The following is a 23,050-nucleotide window of genomic DNA, read 5'->3' as shown; positions in this document are numbered from 1 at the left end:
CAACGGTACCTAGTTCCAAATTGCAAAACGGGTATTCCACACACGGATAATCGAGAATTAGTATAACATTCTACAGCAAAATAATGCAAATTCCTGGTTTTTTTCATATAATGCATTCATGCTGTCAGATTTATTATGTCTAATCTTGTAATATTATTGTAAAATTACTGACGGTAGAAATCATTCCTTGAAAATGAAGGCCCCTTGCCACCTTCTTGATGCCTAATTTCAAATGGATAATTCAAACGTGGCCAAAGGAAAAATATTAAAATTTTCAAAAATTCGTGTTTACGATTTTTTAATACCTAGATTTACCACTGCTAACTAATATTATGATATAATAATATATTAATATTTAGTCAAATGAAATTTATGTGGCTTCGTGTCAACCACTTGGTATTTTTAACGCTGTGTTTGAGCAAAAACAAAATATTTTTTATTTAAGCTATAATAAACATCCTACAGTAACATTTAGTTATTGTACATTGTTCTTTATCAACACTTACGAGCTGAAGTTTCGTCTTATTAAACTATCCATATTGGTGTTTTTCATGCTCCTATATTGTTTTTGTATATAAATAATGGAAATTACAATTGGGATGATCAGTTCCATAAAACTCTCAGTATTCTGCAATCCTAACCACATGACCAATGGTGCCCCAAACATACAAGAAACAAACAGGTATTTACAAGTAGGAATGATTTTCGAAACGTTTGCTTGAACAAAACTCAAAACAAAATAAAAGAAAAGAGTCGAATCAAAATGTTAATGTTTCATAAAAATGTGCAGGATAATGTTAGATGTAAAGCCTGTTTTCGTTTCACTGGCAGACGTACTAGGAAGTTTCATAAATGAAAGTTTTCTCTTTTGGTGGGATAGTGGCTGTGACCTATACATTGAGCATTCATTGCTGGACAGTACGTGTATAATTACAGATAGATAGAGATAAGTAATTAATAGAGTATTTGACATATATAAACTCATCATTCAGATCTTCGAAAGTGTTCAAATAGTAAAAACACGATACCGTATGCTTTCACCACTTCACTTATGATGTATACTATGCCCATATGAGGTACTTCTCCCTGTTAGAGTTAACTTAATCTTAGCTATTGAAATATAGCATTTTCAAATTCTTTCCATTTGAATTTAACATAAATAATTTTACTCTGATCTCTCTCTTTCTTTTCTGTTTGTTTCTTACTTCTAGCCATCTATATCCAGTTCTATATCTTCTACTTGTGCCTCTGATATTTAATGTAACGGCATTTTGCTTTAGAGTAAATAGATTTAAAATAATTAAAAATTACATTCCTATTTTCAAAATACTTTTATTAATATTTCAAGGTAAACATTTTGATATTCGTCAAATGGAACTCGAACCTAAAATTTAATTTTTATTAAATCTTTAATCTATTTCCAGCACTATGCATAAAAATGCCCTTTCTTGTTAAAATAACGAAACTGATTTCAGATTTACTAGTAATGAATCAAATTGCAAATTGCTTAGATGACATTTTTCAGCTCTCAGAATACATTCCATTTAACTATGCAGTAAATCGAATGATTGTTTGCAGTTAACAATATGTAAAAAGCTGTTTGGGCCAGGTCGAGAAACAGGTGGTTTACATCTGGAGGAAACGAATGTTTGACACTGTCTATATACTATATATAATCTAATAATTAGAAACTTCCGCGTAATGCCCTTATGAAATAATTCAGTGTATATTAGAAAAGTGTGAAAACAGTGTGACTACATCGATTCTTGTATCGTTATCACGCGCGAGCACGTGCTTCGAAAGCTCTAATAACTGGAAGGACTGGTTTGTCTCTCTCTTTTTCCTCTTTCCCCTCTTGCTGCCTGACGTCGTGTTAGCGAATGTGTGGGCCTTCGGGCCACACACACTCAGCAGTCGCCATTTGTTCCTGTAAGTAACTGTTTGACTTCAAGATGGGCTTGACCAGCAATGTGTCACCACGTGTGACGTGTGTAAAAATCATATGAATGTAAAAAGAAAAAAAGAAGAGCTTATAAGTGTGTAACCAGACAGCGCGATAATACGAAGATAAAATTGACCACGTTTCAACCGCAAAATTATTCGATGGGACAGGATTGCGCGAATAGTCACGCTTCGGCACTCCACGGACATTCCATTTGAGTTATCGCATTGCGTGTATCTAAATTATGATATTTTAGTATTTATATATGTGTGACAAATGTGTCATATTTAATCCAGAAAGTATGTGTATTAAAATAAATATGAGATTGGAAAATGAAAATATTCGGCTCATGCATGCATCAGTGGGTAAGTCTTGTTAATCTATTTAGTAATGATTATGCAATGTACTAAACACCAAATTTTAGTTTAAGTATTTACGCAAAATAAATTTGTACTTGATATTCTTAGTATCGACACTTTTAGCGATCACGCCCGTAACACCACATTTATGGTGCCGTGACCAGGATTATTATAATAATAAAGGCACATTTATGGTGCCGTGACAAAAAAAAGAAAAAAGAATGGGAAATTAAGTTTTAACTGTTTCATTTCAGGTAGAGAACCATTCTATACTTATGCCTAAAAATATAACTACACATGTGATTCCAGTTTGATAATTGCTTAAATATTTTGAATTTTGTGATGATGTCTGATACCAAATAGGTGAATATTAGTAATGATTGGATAAAATTTTGAATTTTGTGTTTATCTGATATGAATCATTAAGAAAAAGTTGAAAATTGCATATGTAAAAAAAATATATATATAGAATTCCATATGACTGTTTCCTGCTAATGTGAAATAATTTAATGATAAAAAATAGATATGTGAAAATGGTAATATCAATTCAAAATTGGTCAGTATTTAGGAAATTATTCCTGAATGTATATCATATTGTGTGGTAATGAGTATGTAATAACTTGTATCCATGTGAAAAATTTCGATAAGTTACAATAGTGTATTTATGAATGTACTATACATTAGAAGTAATAATAATACTAATTTAGAGTGGTACTAAAGTACAGTAAATTGATTCAGAATGGCTAAGAAAAATAATGTAATGAATATGAGTCTGACTACTGCTCTGCCTACTTTTTCAGGGGAGCATGACGAAAATATTACGTTTTTTTTTAGATCAGTTATGCTAAATGGCAAATTTAGAGAACTGGAATGAGAACAGAAAATGTTCGGTGTTAAAAATTCAATTGAGGGGTAAAGCATTAAAATTTGTAATTGATAATGAATCGTGTAAAGATATGTCATTTGATGATTTAAAAGCATTACTAAGTAAAAAATTTGCAAAATCTCAGTCATTTGACACAATTCAAAATAACTTTAACTCAATTAGACAGACCCCAGATCAGTCAGTCGAGGACTTAGCGGAAAAAGTGAATACTTATGCCACAAAATATTTTGGGTGCTATCCTAGTTCGAGTGAAGAGGTGCATAACCTCACTCAAAAAGCAATGCTTTCAAAATTCTTAGAAGCTCTCAGACCAGATTTAAGACTGGAGGTTAAAAAACTAGGACCTATTGATTTTGCTACTGCTGTTAAACAGGCAAAGAACATAGAAAAAGCATTGGAGGATTCTGGTAATAGCTCACAGACACATGATTTTTCACCTGAATTAAATACATTAATTATGCAACAAATGCAAAATAATAGAGCCATTGAGGATTTGTCAAAAAAATTCAATGAAATTTTACCTAATGGTTGTGTAAACAATGTAACTAGCCTAGAAAATAATGCTACACAAAGTAGTAGTAATAGAGGGTCTTGTCATATTTGCCAACAGAATCATTGGACTACAGAGTGTCCTTATTTTCCTTCAAACACTAATTTTCAATATTATAGACAGGCTAGAAACAACCACAGAAGAAATCTTTATAGGAGTAATTTTATCAATAGAAGGAATAGATATAATAGTCAGTATGCTTTCATGCGAGGTAGTAGACCACAGAACAGTAAAAGAAATAGGCCTCAATACAGAAGATACAATACTCGTAGAAATAATTTAAATTAATGAAGGGTACTTGCAGATCTCCCAGATACACAAAGTATTACTCAAGTGCCCATAAAAAAATTTGGGGGAAACAAGACAAAATAAAAAAAATAAGGAACTCAAATAGGCCAAATACACATGAAAGATTCCGACACAAAATTAAAGAAAGTAATGAACAAAAATTGGTAGCTTCTTGCCAGACTAATAGTATCACAGAATTACCAGTAATAGAAATCAAATTTGGCGACTTTGTGGTAGAAGCATTACTTGATACAGGTGCAAATTTAAGCTTAATACAGCCAGACACCTTGCAAGTAATAAAAAATTACACAAAGATTCATTACTTAAGCAGATCTGTAAAAATACATACGCTAAATAATGCTACTATCCCATATGTATCTGCTGTAAACTTAAAATTTCGTTTAGGAAATAAATGGCTTGCCAACCAATTTTTTGTTGAACAACATAATTGGAACACAAATTATCAAATGATTTTAGGGTATGATTTCATTCAAAAAAATAAGATACTTATAGATGCAGATAAAAGTCAGTTAGTCATTGATAACACATATTTTGATCTTTTGGACAAAAGAAAAAACTGTACTAATATTAATGCAAAAAAGGTAGACAAGAATAGTAGACCAGAGGAGTCGGATATTGTAAGAGTAGTATTGAATACCAGAATTGCGCCAAATACAGCAGAGATAGTAAAGTTAAGCATTCCAATTAATATGCAGAAAGAAAAGCAAATAATGTTCTCACCAGACAGGCGAAAAGTGGGCAAGATAGGTGTGACTGATTCAATTCATGAGATAAGTGACAGGCAATATATATTCACCATAATTGAAAACAATTCCAATGCCGCAATTATTCTAAAGGGTGAAAAGATTGGTAAGGTATATAAAGTCGAAGAAAAACAATTTGAAAAACCTAGAGAGCAACAAAATTTGCAGATTAACCATATAACTTTAAAAGAAATTAAAAAATTAAGAAAGGAGGAATTAAGCCCAGATGATTTTGATTTAAGTCATTTAGAAGCAGAACAAAAAAATAAGATGATTGAAATGCTCATGAAAAATTCAGCTGTGTTTTCAAAATCTTACACCACTCTGGGTGAGACTGATGCTGTCGTGCCACAATTTAATTTATTACATAACTTTCCAATTCAAACTAGACCATACACTATTCCTCGCATTGCTAAAAAATATGCCCAAGAGGAGATAGCCAAATTGTTAGAAGCAGGTATTATAGAGCCATTGACATCGAGTTACAGTTTTCCAGTAATTTTTGTCAAAAAGAAAGCATCACCTAATACTGATCCTAGCAAATTAAAATTTAGAATGGCAGTAGATTATAGATTGTTAAATTGCATAACTGAATCATATCAAATATGTCTACCTAAGATTTCAGATATTTTGCATAATATAGCAGGTAAAAGTTATTATTGTGTGCTAGATCTTAAGTCAGCATTTTTTCAAATAAAGTTAGATCAGAAAGATAAAGAAAAATTAGCCTTTTGCACGGAACTTGGCAATTTTCAACCAACTCGGTTACCTTTTGGTGCAAAAAATTCATCTGCTTATTTCCATACTCTAATATCAAAATGTTTAGGGGAATTGCAGGGTCCAAATTTACAATATTTTCTAGATGACATAATTGTTGCAGCTAACAGTATAAATGAACTAGTAATTATTTTACAAAAGGTGTTTGACAAGTTAAAAAATTTAATTTAACATTAGACCCAGCCAAATTGCAGTTATGTAAACAAGAGATTACGTATTTAGGTTTTTCGGTTAATAAGAATGGTTTTGCTCCTTCAGAGGAGAATATTCAGAAAGTAGCCAAATTTCCTAGGCCAAGAAATGTGAAAGAGGTTCAAACATTCATAGGCATGGTAAATTATTTTCGACACTGAATTTTAATTATGCAGAAATTGTCAAGCCAATAGTAAATTTAACAAGAAAGAATATACCATTCGTGTGGAACGAGAGATGCCAAAATGCATTAGATAAAATACAAGAATTAATTTTAGAAAAACCCACAATAAAAAACATAGAAAATGATAAACCTTTATATTTAGTAACCGATGCTTCTAGATCAGCCATTTGTGGCATATTAATGCAAAAAACTGATGAAAAGTTTTTCCCAGTACAATTTTACTCAAAAATTTTAACACCTGCTGAGGCTAGATATCCTTCAGTTAGGAGAGAACTTTATGCAATCTTCAGATCAGTAAAGCAATTTCACGAACATCTGTATGGGAAAAAATTTATAATATTAACGGATGCTAAACCTCTGACTTTCCATATTAGTCTTGACAAACAGCCAGATATTGTAGCACGTTGGTTGTTATATTTACAGGAATTTCAATACACGATGGAGCATATTCCTGGTTTAAAAAACCCAGCAGACTACTTGTCAAGAGTTTCAGAGGAAGTAGTGGTAAACAATGTAAATATATTTAAGACCAATGATAATTTGTCTATTCAAAACATAATTAGTAAACAGCAAAGTGATCCAGACATAAAATCAATTATAAAAAAATTACAGGATAACCACAAAGAAAGTGTAGAACAATATTTTATTGATAGTCATACAGATGTAGTAATGATAAAATTAAAACCTGTAAATATGAGAAAGAAAGACAGAAGTATCCAGAATAAAATTCTAATTCCTAAGGCATTAATTAAAGATGTATTACAGACAGTTCATGCGCCTCACTTTGGTATTCAAAAGACATATGAGTTTGTAAAGGCAAAGTATTATTGGAAAGGTATGTACAGCGATACGAAAGGTTTTGTAGAAAATTGTTCAGATTGCTTACAAAATAAGTCTAGACCTCACAACACTCTGCCACGTCTAATTCCTAAGATCTTGCTCCTGGAGAGATGATAGCTATAGACATAGTTGGTAAACTGCCAAGATCCATAGATAATAAGTTTTATGTACTCACTATCATTGATCATTATTCCAGATATTTGGAAACAGTTCCGTTAAACAACTGCACTTCTCAATCCATCATAAAATCTTTAAATGACTATTTTGCCAGATTTGGCATTCCAAAAATTTTGTTATCAGACAACGGTTCCTATTTTTGTTCCACAGAATTTACTCAATTTTTAAAATCCTTAAAATAGAACACAGAAAAAGTTCAATTTATTATCCACAGTCGATGGGTTGATTGAAAGAGTTCACAGGGTAATGAAAGAATCAATTGCAGCAATATCAAACAAAATATTTGAATGGCCACAAAAAGTACTGATGTTTAAACTGTATTATAATAATGCTAAACATTCTGGAACTCAATTTTCACCAGCAGAACTATTTTTCGGTAGAACATTAAATACTCCCATAGATAGCAATGATCCTCTTAAATTAGCAGAAGATTTCCAGGAATATTCCAAAAGAATAAAGGAACAATTGAGTAGAGATAAGCAACAAGTAAAATTAAATAAGGATGAATACTTTAATTGTGCAAAAAAAATATTTGAAAGGGAGAAAAATTCCAGAATTGAAATCGGGGGATAAAGTTTTTATGCACGAATTTACTGATCGAAGGGTGCTACATCCAAAATACAAGGGGCCATATGAGATCATTAAAAAGCTACGAAATGATAATTATATAATACAATTAGATAATAAAACCACTAAAGTTCACGTAAGTAAATTGTTTTTACAAAAGCCTTCAAGAGTAGATTCAACACAAAATGAGGATTAGGAGTGTAACACAATTGTTAATTGTAGATCAGCAAATCAAAAAAAAAAAAAAAAAAAATGTAAAGACATTGTGATTATGATACGAATGTAGTATGTGTACAAGCTAGATAATGGATGATGATCATGTGTGGTATGGGTCAATTTAGTGTAATAAAGCGCTAATTGCACGATTTTCGTAGAGTTGGCTGGTCCATATACCAGAAGAATTGAATTGTACTATGCAGGGTCTCATTGATTACTAGGTAGTAGATTCAAAAAAAAAAAAAAAAAAAAGAGTGTGGTTCAATTCTCCTTGTCTTACTCCTGAATCAAATTGAAGGTATGTAATTTAGTAGTGGATCTAATACAAATGTAGCTTGTAACAATGTCATGACATATTGGTATATGAAATGTATATGTAAAATGAATATGATCAAATGATAAAAGTAGCTATGTAATGAAATAGTGAATGTGATTCTAAAATGTAAAGAATGAAATAAGGTAAACAATGGTTAAGAGGAGTTCCATCAAAATTGATAATGCAAATGTTCTTAGTTTAAGTGATTGATTGGATATTTAATCATATGTGAATTGTAAATTATGTGTCTTAAGTGCCAAATTTTCATTGCCTGGAATCTTATCTGTGGTGATATTTTAGGAAAGAGTAGACATGCATGAGTACGTAAAAGAATAATACTAATGTAAAAAATATATATCACAAAATGTTTAAAATGCTGCGTTTTTTTTCAAGCAATGTGAAATATTAACGTGAAATATGTATGATAGTGCACACGAAAGCTCAACTGTGTTCATAGACTGAGGAATGTATGGAGTGCCAACGAAATGATAAAGTGCAGTGCCTTTGCAAATGATGTAAAGGTTGGTGTGAAATGTGTATCTAATGCAGACGAAAGTTCAAGTGTGTCCAGCAGAGAGGGATTTCATTTCTCCAGTGATGGGACAATTTTTTTTTTCTTCGGCCGCAGGGAATGTGAGAACAGTGTGACTACATCGATTCTTGTATCGTTACCACGCGCGAGCACGTGCGTCGAAAGGTATAAAAACTGGAAGGACTGCTTTGTCTCTCTCTTTTTCCTCTTTCCCCTCTTGCTGCCTGACGTCGTGTTAGCGAATGTGTGGGCCTTCGGGCCACACACACTCAGCAGTCGCCATTTGTTCCTGTCTAATTTTGCCGAGAAAGAAGCAGAATGAAGAAATCCAGTACTTAAAGTAGATGTTTGATTTGTGAATAACATAAAATAAACGCGCAAGCAGAATATAAGTAACTGTTCGACTTCAAGATGGGCTTGACCAGCAATGTGTCAGCACGTGTGACTAGTGTAAAAATCATATGAATGTAAAAAGAAAAAAAGAAGAGCTTATAAGTGTGTAACCAGACAGCGCGATAATACGAAGATAAAATTGACCACGTTTCAACTGCAAAATTATTCGATGGGACAGGATTGCGCGAATAGTCACGCTTCGGCACTCCACGGACATTCCATTTGAGTTATCGCATTGCGTGTATCTAAATTATGATATTTTAGTATTTATATATGTGTGACAAATGTGTCTTATTTAATCCAGAAAGTATGTGTATTAAAATAAATATGAGATTGGAAAAAGAAAATATTCGGCTCATGCATGCATCAGTGGGTAAGTCTTGTTAATCTATTTAGTAATGATTATGCAATGTACTAAACACCAAATTTTAGTTTAAGTATTTACGCAAAATAAATTTGTACTTGATATTCTTAGTATCGACACTTTTGGCGATCACGCCCGTAACACCACAAAAAGTACGAGAAACAGACACATTTTTTCGAATGAAAAAAATCGAAAAATTATGTGCTTACTAAAATCAAAATCTCAGGCGAACAACAAATAAGGCCTTGTAAGGCCTTATGTGTTTTTCCTTATAAGTTATGTGAATTTCCTTATAAGGCCTATTAAATTATACACACTTTTTGCAGCTTATCATTTAAATTTATTTCTTCGAATTGCTCTTTCAAACTTGAATACCCGATTCCTAAAAGAAAGTTGCTGATTTTGAAATTACGTATACTGCACAATTTTGGTCGTGCGTTTATGAATTTTGTCTAATTTTATTTCTTTATTAGCGGAAGTACCCGATGTCAATTAAGTTAGATTGAAAGCAATGTATCTAACAACAGAGAGAACGATACCGTTGTAATCCTTCTCTAACGATGTAAAAAATACGATTCATAGTTATACATTTTTCAGTCTGGTGCGATATGCAACCCCACATAAAAAATTTCGATAGAAAAATATAATTCTCTCTCATTGTATCAGAAGCAATGTCACTCAGCTTTTAGTGATTTTCGTCTTTCTAATCAAATGGCCATAACAGCTCAAGTTCCATCCAATATTTCACCTATATTCAACTTTAGTCGATTCAATGTCGCAAAATATTTATCATAATTGATCAGAAATAAATAACGCAAACAAACAAACAAACACACAAACAGACATTCTTCTTTATATATATAGGTTATGTAAAATTTACAAATTTTTTTATGAACAAAATGTACGATTTGCAAGCGAGCAGTAGCAACACTTTTCGAAATAAAACAATTCTATCTCCAACGCCCGAGACTGTTACCACTAGGAAAAATGAGTGCGAAAATTAGAACTTTCAGAATTTTTAATTAGTATTTTGGCTCATGAAAGTGGTTAAGATGAGAATAGTCGAAATGGCTTCCCTCGAGTTATCGGAATCGGGAATAACGTATTTAATGTTTGGGAAAGCTATTTTTATTTCATCTTTTATCTATTTTCGTATTTTAACAAACACTAGGCTTTGAAAGAGAGCAATGGTAACAACTTTCGAAATAAAGCAGATTTTCGTCTCCAGCTTGCGAGACTGTTGCCACTCGGAAAATGAGAAAGAAAATTATCGTTTTTCCGAGTTTTTAATTTATAACTCTGATTTTAGCTGCTTTTTTTTTTCTTTTCTTTTCTTTTTTTTTTTTTTGGAGAAAAGTGACGTCGACCTAATTGTAGAAAGTTTGGTGGTGATAGCTATAGTAGTGACCGAGTTATGAGAGGACAAACACACAAACTTTCTTCTTTATATACTATATAGATAACAAGTATGAAACTTTCCCAAATGTAAGTATACGAACCGCGAGACTGTATTAAAATTTGGATTTACTTAATTGTCAAAAAAGAATTTTTTTAAAAATTTGACATCACCAAAACATGAATATTTTCGTGATTTAAAAACATTTCGATAACTGGAAGTATATTACTACAAGCAACGATTGCAAAAATAAAGGTCGTGTAGGGACTTTTAAGCCGGATAAAGGATGTTGGTGTACATATACGTGAGCATATACATATACGGTTGGTACAGCTAACCTGCAATATAAAGAGAGAAGCAAGCCTACTCTTTAGAAAATTTCAATATTCTTCGGCTAATCGTTTTTGAGTTATGCGAGATACATACACACATATATTATATCTACATACATACAGAGAACACGAAAAAATCCCTTTTGAATGCATTTTAAAATATACTATGAAAAGGAAGAAGTCTTTATTCTGTCCGTATGAGATGTCGCCCAAAAATCATCCAAATGGATTCAGATATAGACAAAATGGATATTTCCACTGAAATGTGATACTTGAAAATTTTCGTAATTATAATACTTCCTTTATATTGTAAAATGCAGTAATAAAATATTACCTAAATGGGAAATCTTAAAAAGATGAGAATTAGTACCAGAATTCCACAGCTATACTTTTAAGAAGTGGTCGTAAAAAAAGGTGGTTCGCTGAGAACTTCGTTCTAAACGTTCAAGCAATAACTAAAAAATTTTCGAATAAATTGTGTGTGAAAACTGTATGTCCCGTCGTTCAAAAGTAGTGGACTGTAAATTCACTTGATGTTCCCTCAGTGTAGAACCCGAGAAACCTCAGAGTCATAATGTTGACCGAAACTACTTTATTGGCTTTCAAACATTAAGTTGGCTGAGGAACGGCGAAGAACACTTTGAAATCTCCGACTTCAGTAGCGGCTCACCAAGTAAACTCAGGAGAACCTCTGCTTAGTTGAAACTCACCGCAACTTAAAAGCTCTAAACCCGAGCTTTACGATCCTAACAAATTTGTGTCTGCGCCTCTCCTCGGTACAAAGAGAGAAATACAATTTGCGTAACATAGAACTAAAATATTTAATCCTTTGCGGCGCACTGTACGTTAAAGTCGGAATTTCAGCAAGAAACGTTGTATTCAGTCTATTTAGTCCTAAATAAGTATACAGGTAAAATGTTGTAAAAATTGCACTTACCGTTTTAATTCTGTGGGTGTTCCATGAGGTGGAACACTGCGCCGCCAGAGCTTTTAAAAGTGCGACTAAGCGAGCATTGCAGTGAAGCACGAAAATGAGCAGAAGCGTTTGCATAAGAATGAAAAAACTCTGTATTATGGCTGTATACATGGTTTCCTGGATATACACAATATGCTTGAATATATACGGATAAATGAGATACATATCTATATACACAAGTCCTATATACAAAAATGTTTATAAATTTTCCTATTTCTTAGCTTCGTGAAATTGTTCAAAGCAAGTCACACCTTTTTGATGGAAGCACAAACCAACTAAGATTAAAATAATTAACTACGATTAATATTAACAAAAAAGAAAACTAAGCTTATAATATATAGATACACGAAAAATATCTACACAATTATTGAAAATAAACGGGAATGAGACTAAAAAGACAGCAAAAAATTCGCGTAGGTCTAAGTAAAGATGAGTCAAGCTACTAATGAAATTCCCGCCTAAAAACTACCCCCAAAAATTTCGAGATGCCAATATTAATGCTTTCATAACACAAAAGCCACCTCGCCCCTCAATGCTGCTTTGTTTGAATTCATTCCCTCCCCCAAAAAAATCAACGGAAACAGAAAACGAAAACAACGGATGCTCTCTCCTAAGAGAACAGATGTTCTGATTAGTAAGAGCATGACATTGTTAAAGGCGCAGTGTTCCCGCTAATGGAACACCTGGTTTTATTCAATGATTCTGCGTATGATTTTTGTATGAAAGATTAAAAAATTAATTTGGAGTACAGCCAGCAAAATTATGCCTATTTTTTCTCCAAATAAAATTTTTATATCATTAAAAAATAGAGAAAATTACTTGAAAAAATGGATTTTAATAACACATAATAAATTAAAGTTATGTGTCTCCTTGTGATATGCTGCTATCTACGGTTTAAAAAGAAAAGTTCAAAGTATATTATAAAACATTTTTATCTATTTACGGTTGAATTTAGAGGCTTTCGAAGCGATTCAATTTGGGTGTTCCATGTAGTGGCACACTGAGACACAGAAGCTTAACCATATTTTAGAATCATTTATAAAAATATATAAATGTAAAGTTAAATATAAAATATTCGTTTCAAAGCGATCGTTGACGATTCCATATCTCTTTAGTCTTCCGTTGATGCGGTCATCTTAGAGAGACATTGTGAAAAACCTATATTTACTTATTTTCTCAGAAACATCGGTCATCTTAGGATGGTAATCGACAAGAGGATTTATTGTACCTATATTTTCATTTTGTAAAATTCTGCGTTTACATTTTCTAGATCTAAATTTAAATTTGATCTTTCTAAAAAAAAAATAGTGTGAAAATGAATGCATTTCCGCTAATAACTCTATCTGGCTGCAGTGGTCCAGAGGTAAAGTCGTTGAACACTGGTAGCTAGACCCAGCACAAAAACACGCTGCTTGAGAATTTTGTGGTTTTTCTAATGTGTTATGTGCGTACGAAACGTTTCCTGAGAAAGTCCTCCCCAAACGCTTCCCTCCCCTTAGGAAAAGAGCCCTAACGTGCTCTTCCAATAATCCAATAAATATAAATACGGTACTGAAATATTACGTAGTTCATCCTGACTTGTGTCATCACAACTAACGAATCGCAACATGCAAAGGATACTTATATAAAAGGATTACTTTGAAGAAGCTGAAGGAAAAAGAACAAAAGAAGTCTTAATTTTATTCAAAGAACATAATATTAGAAATTTCAGACATGCATAAAACTTTTAAATACATTTAATCTAAAGTAAATGCTCCTTTTCCCTTTTTTAATTTTTTAAAAATATATTGTTCATGAAGAACTGCCAATACAACTTTATGAAATGACTTAATTAAATAATAACGTTTAATAGTTAAGTAAATAAATTTAAAATTCTCTTAAAATAAAAAATAAAAAACTGCGTAGTACTCCCATACGTATCATTAATTTTCTACTTCCTTTCAACTTTTCAATGCAAGAGTTCCTTCTTGGATTTTTAGCAAAAAATTATTAATGAAAGGAAATATATGAAATATAGAGGTAAAAATATTATTCATTCTTACTCGCACCTAGAATTCATTACTCGAATACGCACCAGCACCTTTTAAAAGTAGAAAAGATATATCTGCAGAATAATCGTCATGCGATTATTTTATTTACTCTCTTTTATAGGAATATATTTTCCACGACGATATTTTTAAACTGCGATGTTTTGGAACCGCTTTCTGTTCTTCGTCGATGTTTTGTACCACGATTGTTTTCTTCGATGATGTTTTAGATTTACGATATGTTTTCCTGCCATTTTTTCTCCCACATGTTTTCTACAACGAAGTTTCCGTCTTACGTTGTTTTCTCCGCTACGTTTTCGTCCGCGATGTCTTCGTCGGACCTCCTAGAATTCACTCGCAAGCAAGCGAAGTAATCGTTCCATTTAGACTCTTGTCCTTCGACAAAATAATACCTGGCCCATTATGGATTTATGCAAATGTACAGAGACGTATAAGATTATGGGGTTCATTTAAAAATGACTTTTCAGTCCACTTTTATATTAGTTTGATTACCATTAAAAACGAACATGAGAAAGGTGTCTAAAAATTTGCGTCTTATAATTAGGAATTTTTGAATAAGATTACAATCAAATTTTTTTTCTTATGGTTGGCACTTGCCTATGTCGGCAGCGTCCTGCCCTAAGGCCAGATCGGTAGTCTCTTTATCATGGAGGCGCCTAGTAGGCGGGCCATCATTGCCTCCTATGAAGGGACAGACAATTTTACATCCATGCCTTCTCCGGGATTCGAACCCGAGCTCTTCGGTATCGCACTCAGTTTTCCCTAACCACCATAACGCTAAAAAAGGCTTGCAGCTACAGATTTGATTTTATTCTTGACTTATCATTATAGTCGTTAGAATATTTTATTCTGACAATTAAATATTTTTTTTTTAGCTTGTACAACGATGATTCAAATTTTAGTGTTTTTCCAGCATCAAAGCGGTGCGCACATTGATTACAGACATGTTGTTTAAAAAAATAAAATTTACATAAAGAAATGCAGATCAATTTTTTAACAGTGGGAATCAATTTTTCGTAACTATTTCAGTAGTGTGAGTTAGGTCAGACTTGTAGAGATTAATATTAAAATATTAAAACTGAGACTCGGTCTTTCAGAAAGCCTCACAAGTACTTTCTCTCTTTCCATAACAATGTATGTTATTGTCGTTATGATTGATCAATACCAGTATTGATCACGATAATTTTTAAGAAAATCTGTGATAACTCTTTACCGACTTTTAAACAAAGGAATGAAGCTTATACAGGGTGAGCTGTCAACTACTTCAGAAACTGTGTTCTTAAACGTTTAAAAATATTTCATATCTTTTAAAGAAATACATCTGACACTGAAGCATGTCTCCATTCGATGATGCCACCGATGCTTGAAATTATATTCACAGTTTCAGCATGTTTATAATAAAAATTGTAACCAATGTGCTACTCACTAGTTTTCTCATATACTCCTGCGCTTTATGTACTTTAAAATTACAAACGGCTACAACTGTGTCTCTGTTCACCTTGTTTATTTAATCAAACTACTTTGTCTTTAACTGACAGAGTGTTGGCTTTATAGTAATATATACTTCTCACACTTCTGCTGCTTTGTTTTGTGTTTAAAATGTTTCTTCAGTTTTATTTGGACCGTAAACGCTTCAAGAAAGTAATTCAGAAATCTGATTTAGAATGTGCGTGTTGATGATTGACTGATTCAGATGCTTGATTATTTTCTGATTAGATCTCATTTGCGTCTGCAAGAAGTGCCAATAATTAGGTAATAAATCTATGCAGACTTTTCGTCAGAACTCGTTGGTATGCAAGTAAATAAAATGCTTACACAAATGAATAAAATACTCCTCATATTACAATTTCGACGTTTCATATACAGATAATTTGACTAAAACCTGATAATAATTTATATTTTCTCTCTCATTGTAATGTTTCTTTATAATTTTATAAACGTTCTTCCAAATAAATGTTTCCAAAAAATTATTACAATAGGTTCTCAAGCATTACCCTCTTAACCTTCTAAAACCGGGCCGAAATTCTCATATTATAGCTTTCAGACCAGCGCGATCCGAAACAGTTTTGTCCCCTCTTTGACATTTTCCTAATGAGAAAAGTCGTTAGTTCCCCTCCATGGATGAAGTAAAATTTACATGTTTGTCGGACGCCTACGTCCCATAGTAGAGGAGTTGCTAGATTTGCAATTTTTTCGATGATTATTTTGCTTTCATATTTAAATGAAAGCAAAATTCTAAATAAATAGTGCATAAATAAATGTGCAGTACTGGATGCATATCCAGTGCACACTTTATTTAGAACAAAATGTATGCAATGTTTATATTTCATTCATTATTTCTAATCAATCTTGTAAATAATTTGTGAATTTTTTAACTTTGTTTTCACTCTTCATTTATATTCGCGTATTTTCGTATTAGAAATTAGAAAGCGAGAACAAAATTTAACAAAATATAGTAAATACAGACTAGATCTGTAAGTCTGCAGGCCGGAATGCGATTTTTAATAGCATATTTTCATTAATAAAGTAATGGTAATGACTAATTTAATGAAATAATAATAATAATATTTATTACCATTAGATGATTAGAATGAGATTCAATACAATTAGATTTTGAGATGAACTTACAGCAATAATAAAGTTTTACATAACAATAACAGAGATTTAAATCTGCTTTTTTCGATAATTTTTTATTATAATATAAAAATGAAAATCCGAGATACATTGGTTACGTTTAATAATTAATTTTAACAAATATTACATTGGACTATCAGGCAAAGAAGGTATATCTTTAACGAGAATTTTTCTTTGTAAAATTGGCTTCTGTTTATGTTAGCCGAGAAAAAAATTCGTGACTTATACATGCAATCATCAAAAGAATTTTGAGAACAGTTTTAAATGTTCATGATTAATTAATTATACGTCAATTTCTTTCCATAGGTAGAAATTTCGTCTAAAACTATCGTTATATCCAAAAGTTGAAGTCTATTTCATTTTCAACGAATATTCTATTTGCACATAATATATTTTCTAATTTATTTTAGAAAGAGTAATCTTTCTCGTTTTCAAAAGAATAAGGAAATATTGGGTGTTGATACCATGTAGTAAATTTGTTTTTTATATTTCTTCCAGTAATGAAAACGATTACCCTGCAATATTTTCAAAGCAAAATTAAGAAAACCGTTTACGCCAAATTTTGCATAAAGTATCTTCTCGTGTATATTTTTATTTAAAGTGTGGAATTTTCTCTTTGAAAATATCAAAAATCATGAAGAGCAAAATTAATTCATGAGAAATAACTATGAAATGCAATAATTCCATTGTAATATGACATAGTGGAGAAAATTGCAATACAGTATATTTATTCACAAATAATCCCCATCATATGCGTAATTTATGTACTGTCGATTGAGAAATATAGGTTAGTAAATTAAACCGGTTAATTCAATACTTTTCCTTTATCAATATTTTTACCTGCTCTTCAGTAAAGCGGTAAAGGTGGCTGAACACTTATAGCTCGCTTGGATTTGAATCCCGATAAATAGTTGGATTCATGGTTTTTGTGTAACGTAAATGCAAGCCAGCTTCTCTTAGAAAGTCCTCCGCGAAGACATAACTCCCCTTATACAGGTAATCGTTGGGTGCTTTGATGTAATTCAGTAAGCAAACAAATTAATCCAATCAATACCGAAGAACGGGTTGATTACATGTGGAGTTTTCCACCAGGAATGTAAATGCGAGCAATTTTCTCTTAAAAAGGCTTACACGAAAGCATCCATTCCCTTAAGCAGATAGCGTTCGCTTGCTTTTCCGTAATCCAATCCTAATTTTCCTACATTTAGTAGTAAGTTGACATACACCTTATATCAGACAAAATAACAACTTTTTTAAGATATTTTTTATCAACTTGTCTGAATTCTCTCTATCTCTTGAAGAGTATAAGAATTTCAGCAAATAAAACTGGCCAAAATTTTATAACAAAAATTAAAACACGCTTAAAGCATTACACTACACGCTTAAAGCATTAATGTGCAAATTACAACATTAATTTGCACGCTTAAAGAGCGTGCAAAATCGCTGACGTTTGAATCATAGCAAAAGTCAGTACTAAAAAAAATAGCATTAAAATTATGAGACAGATTGAGAAAGAGATGGACTCTATTTAATTTTCAAGTATATTGGCGCGAGACGAAACCTGCGGTTTTTGCCAAAATGTAGCTAAACTGATAAGAAGAGGGAAATAATGCGTAGCCACCGGCTACTCTGAGCAGCGACAATGGACCACCCAAAGATCTACAGATAGGCGATTCTATAAAATGGGGAGGGCATGGATGGTACCACAGTTGTACCAATGCCGGCGTCTGAGAAAGTCATTCTCCTTGTACAACTGCTGTACCAGCCGGCTTCGAGAGGTTAATCGCATTTACGTTTACTCGGCTGGAGAACTCAGTAAAGGACTTCTTACCACAATGCCCACAGTTGGATAATCTTCGGTTTCTGGAAAGTACTATCTTAGCTGGTAAAAGGCAGCAGACCAACAATAAAGTGCTATTCACATTCAATGTTCCCATGTTTAGCTATTGTCTATTTTGCCTTTCTGCTCACTTTTCGAATATTTGATTTTGAGTGAAACGATCGTTAAGATAGTAGGTGCTTTGAAATTTATAATCATTCATCCTTTGGTATTTAATTAGGAAAATTCTCATCGGAAGACTCAGTGTGAAAGTAATTCAGCTAACAGGGAAGTACTGCTATATGCGGTAGAATTACATTTGCATAAAGGTATAAAACCGGCCCTTTAAAAGAGCTTCAACGTTTTCATATGAACGTGTATTTCTGTTGAAATTCAACTAGTTGCAAAAGCACAAATCTTCATAATTTATTTTGAGATGGTGGAAAAACAGTGCTGATGTGTTATCAAGCTAAAAAAAAAAAAAAAAAAGGGAGGACTGTGCTATATCTCCCGTTCTACTGGGCCGATTGACAAAATTCAAATTGCGTTTTTCATGTCTCGAAAGCGCGACTTAGGAATATATTAGATTTATACATAGCACTATTCTAACATAGGCATCTAACATAGGCATGTGTTGAAATCTTACTCCAGCTTTGGATTAGCGTGAAACGTGATTGTTTACAAGCTCTTTTGCGATTTCTAAATTTCTTTTCACATTTTTGAAGGTGTTTTTATTATAACATTGCAGTTTTTGTTTAGTATTTTTATCACCTGATAATTATGGAAAATTGTGAGGAAGATGTAAAAAATAAAAGATCTTATGGTCATCGACCAAAGAAAAGAAAGTTCCAGGGAAATCAGCATAATGATACAATGAATAAGAAGTGTGGTGTCAGTTCTTCGTTTAAAAAATTAAATAGTGACAGTGTTTTGCCACCAAGAGATAAAGATAACTTTAAAGCCTAATTTTAGTGGTTATAGACTATTTGATTTGGATATCCTATTTCAATTTATTGAAAATAATTTATGTTGTAAAATTTGTAATGTTCATTTAAGTGAACTATTTCATCATGGCTTAAGCTCAAAATTTGAGTTACTATGCTCAAAGTGTTCATGTAAAAGAACTTTCAGAAACTCTAATATGATGGGTGTCCGAAAAAATATATCAGAGCTAAACAGAAGATTTACGTATGCAATGCGAACTCTTGGTCAAGGGAAAGCTGCTATGCAGAAATTCTGCTGCGTTATGGATCTCCCTCCTGCGATTGCACATCGTTCTTTCAAATTCGTCGTTAAATGTGACTGTAAGTGGAGACGGTACGTGGAAGACTCGAGGACATACGTCTTTGGTTGGAGTCTGTTCCGTAATAGGGTCAGAAAGCAACACAGTAATCGATACAGAAATACTGTCTTTATATTGCAAAGGTTGCGAGTCATTTCTAGGAAATGGCGTAAGTGAACACAAGGCCTGTTTAGAGAATCATGCTGGTTCTTCAGGAAAAATGGAAATGAATGGAAAGATGAACAATTTTTCATGTTCCATGGAAAAACGAGGTGTAAAATATACTTCTTATATTTGTGACGGTATCAGGTTCAATGTTCTGTCTTACTTTCTTCGGGAACATGCAAGGACCTGACTCGGAACAGAGAGCTTACTAAAGCTATGTTCAATAACTGTGGGAAGTAGACAGGATACACAAGAAGGGTATACAAAACCCTTTGTTTTTCTCTCTTTACAATAATTTTCGTACTTCGGAATACAAAGACCCACTACTTGTGGTCTAAACGTAAGAATATAAAAATATTTAACTAAACTCTAACTTAACTTTGGAATAACAAACGTGGAAGATTGGCCTTATATTAACAGGAAGCCGTATGTAGTACAGAGAACTGTTAACACTACAATACGTTTAAAAATTATCACGAAGATTAAACCTCTGGCCTGGAAGGCAACCAGCAACTGAGTAAAACTTCTAAGGTAGCGGCCTGCTTCGACTAACTCCGTCCTCTCTCTCGCCTGGCAAAAAGCCACAACTTAAGTACTTGGCGTTCGTCAGACAAATTTTGCATAAATAAGTTAACGCATAAATAAGTTATAGTTTTTCTATATCACCCATTTTAAATTCTGGGGCTCTTTGCTGCACATAAAATAATTTATCTAACGGCGTTATAATCTTTCTGCCTAAAAATAACTCAGCAGGAGTTTTGCCCGTTGTATCATGTTTTGCGGTCCTAAGGGTGAAAGCAAATTTATTGACATAGTTATCCCAGCTTTTATGAAAATATTTAACATAATTACGGATAATTTTCACTATATTTCTATTCACCGGTTCCGCTATATTTGATTGCGGCCGATACGGGACCATTTTTAAATGACGTATGCCTAGTTTTTGGCACATGTCTTCAAATATATTACTTACAAATTGAGGACCATTATCCGATATTACTTTTAGGGGCGCCCCGTATTTTAAAATATATTTATTTAAAATATAATCAGTAACTAATTTCGCGGAGGCTCGTTTTAAGCGAACAATTTCGATCCACTTAGTAAAATGATCAACCATAACAAGGAGATAGCGACTTTTATTTAACTGACTTTTTGGGAAAAGGCCCAATAAATCGATGCCAATTATTTCATTTGGAAATTCGGATTTAATACTATTTAGAAACCCGGCCGGGCGGAAATTAATATAATTAACTGCTTGACATGTTGGGCAGGACTGGACATACGTCCTTGTTAACTTTTGCAGTTCAGGAAAATAGACTGCCTCGCGTACGCGTTGGATAGGTTTTCGAATACCAGCATGAGAAGCTAAAGGGCTGTCATGTAGCTCTTGCAGGATATTTATTCTAAGACTAGCTGGGATAACAGGTCGAAATTCGTTGTTGGAATTCGTAGTTTTTGTATAAAATAATAGACAATCTATAAGTTCGTAATGGGCCGCCCTATTTCTTATCGCCACAATATCTTGGTGGCTAAAATTTTCAGGATCCTTTAAATACTCATAAATGCTTCCAAACTCAGGATCCTTACCCAGTTCGGTTATTACAATTTCTCGGGAATTTATTGTACATGCTGTGAGCATTGCCACCTTTAGAGTATTACCTTCTTCATCTATTTTAATTCTGGATAGGGCATCTGCTACGATATTTTCCTTTCCGGGGGTATGTTTGATTACCAGATTATACTCTTCTAGCTTGAGTGCCCATCTTATTAACCTTGGGGATAAATTTTTCCCTGAGTACAATCTAGTTACCGCCGCATGATCAGAGTACACTGTTATTGGCGCCTTTCCAAAATAGACTCGGAACTTTTGCACTACTAACAGAACTGCAAGTGCCTCTCTCTCGGTCGCGGAATAGTTTCTTTGTGTTTGATTTAAAGTTCGGCTAAAAAATGCCACGGGCTGCTGATTTTGCGAGAGTAGCGCTCCTACCGCATAATCCGAAGAATCCGCTGAAATTTCTAAATTCTCATCCTTTTCAGGAAATTTCAAGACAGGGGCTTGCGTTAATGCTTGTTTTAATTTTTCGAAAGCACTATTGGCTTCGGCCGTCCACTAGAATCTTGCCTTTTTCATTTTTAATTTTAACAATGGTTCAACAATAGCTGCAAAATCTTTTATAAAGGACCTATAATATGAACAAAGTCCTAGAAAAGAAGAGAGCTTCTTCGCCGTGTTTGGAGTCGGATACTTCTGTACAGCGATTATTTTTGATTCGTCTGTCTCTATTCCTTTCTGAGATATTTTGTAACCTAAATATTTTAATTCAGGGGCTGCAAATTTGCACTTTTCGACATTAACTTTTAGACCGGCCTCATTTAATAAAGAAAACACCTGTCTTAAATCCTGTACATGTTGGTCGAGATTATCCCTAGTAATAATGATATCCTCTAAATAGATAAATGTGGACTTTCCATGAACAGGCCTTAACACAATGTCCATACATCGCTGAAATGTTGCCGGTGCTTCTGAAAGGCCAAACGGCATACGCAGAAATGCATAAGTGCCAGACTTGGTTATAAAAGCAGTCTTAGGCACGTCCTCTGTCCTAACCCCTATTTGAAAATAACCAGTCGTTAAGTCTAAAGTCGTCATATATTTGGTGGATGTTATGTTCCTTAGAATTTCTTCAATAATAGGTAACGGATATACCGGATATTTAGTTATGTAGTTTAATTTACGGTAGTCAATTGCGAATCTCCACCTTTTTGGATGTGTCAATGGATAGTCATTATTTTTCTTACATAAAACCACCGGGCTAGCATAACTACTTGAGATGGGCGTTATGATCTTATTACGTAGCATATCGGTGATATGCCATTCTATAATTTTTTCCTTATTCTTATCATACCGGTATGCTTTGTGGCGAACTGGCATTGAATCTCCGGTGTCAATACTATGGTTAGTAATCTGAGTAAATTCTGGAATATCACTAAATAACGAAGCAAATTGACTTACCACTTGTCGGATTCTTTGTTGCTTTTCATTAGGCA

The sequence above is a fragment of the Stegodyphus dumicola genome, chromosome 11 (assembly GCF_044657685.1).
Source record: "Stegodyphus dumicola isolate Sdum_Otavi_A_Nest chromosome 11, ASM4465768v1".
Lineage (NCBI taxonomy): Eukaryota > Metazoa > Arthropoda > Arachnida > Araneae > Eresidae > Stegodyphus > Stegodyphus dumicola.
The sequence above is the reverse complement of the archived record's forward strand: the minus strand, read 5'-3'. Positions refer to the sequence as shown.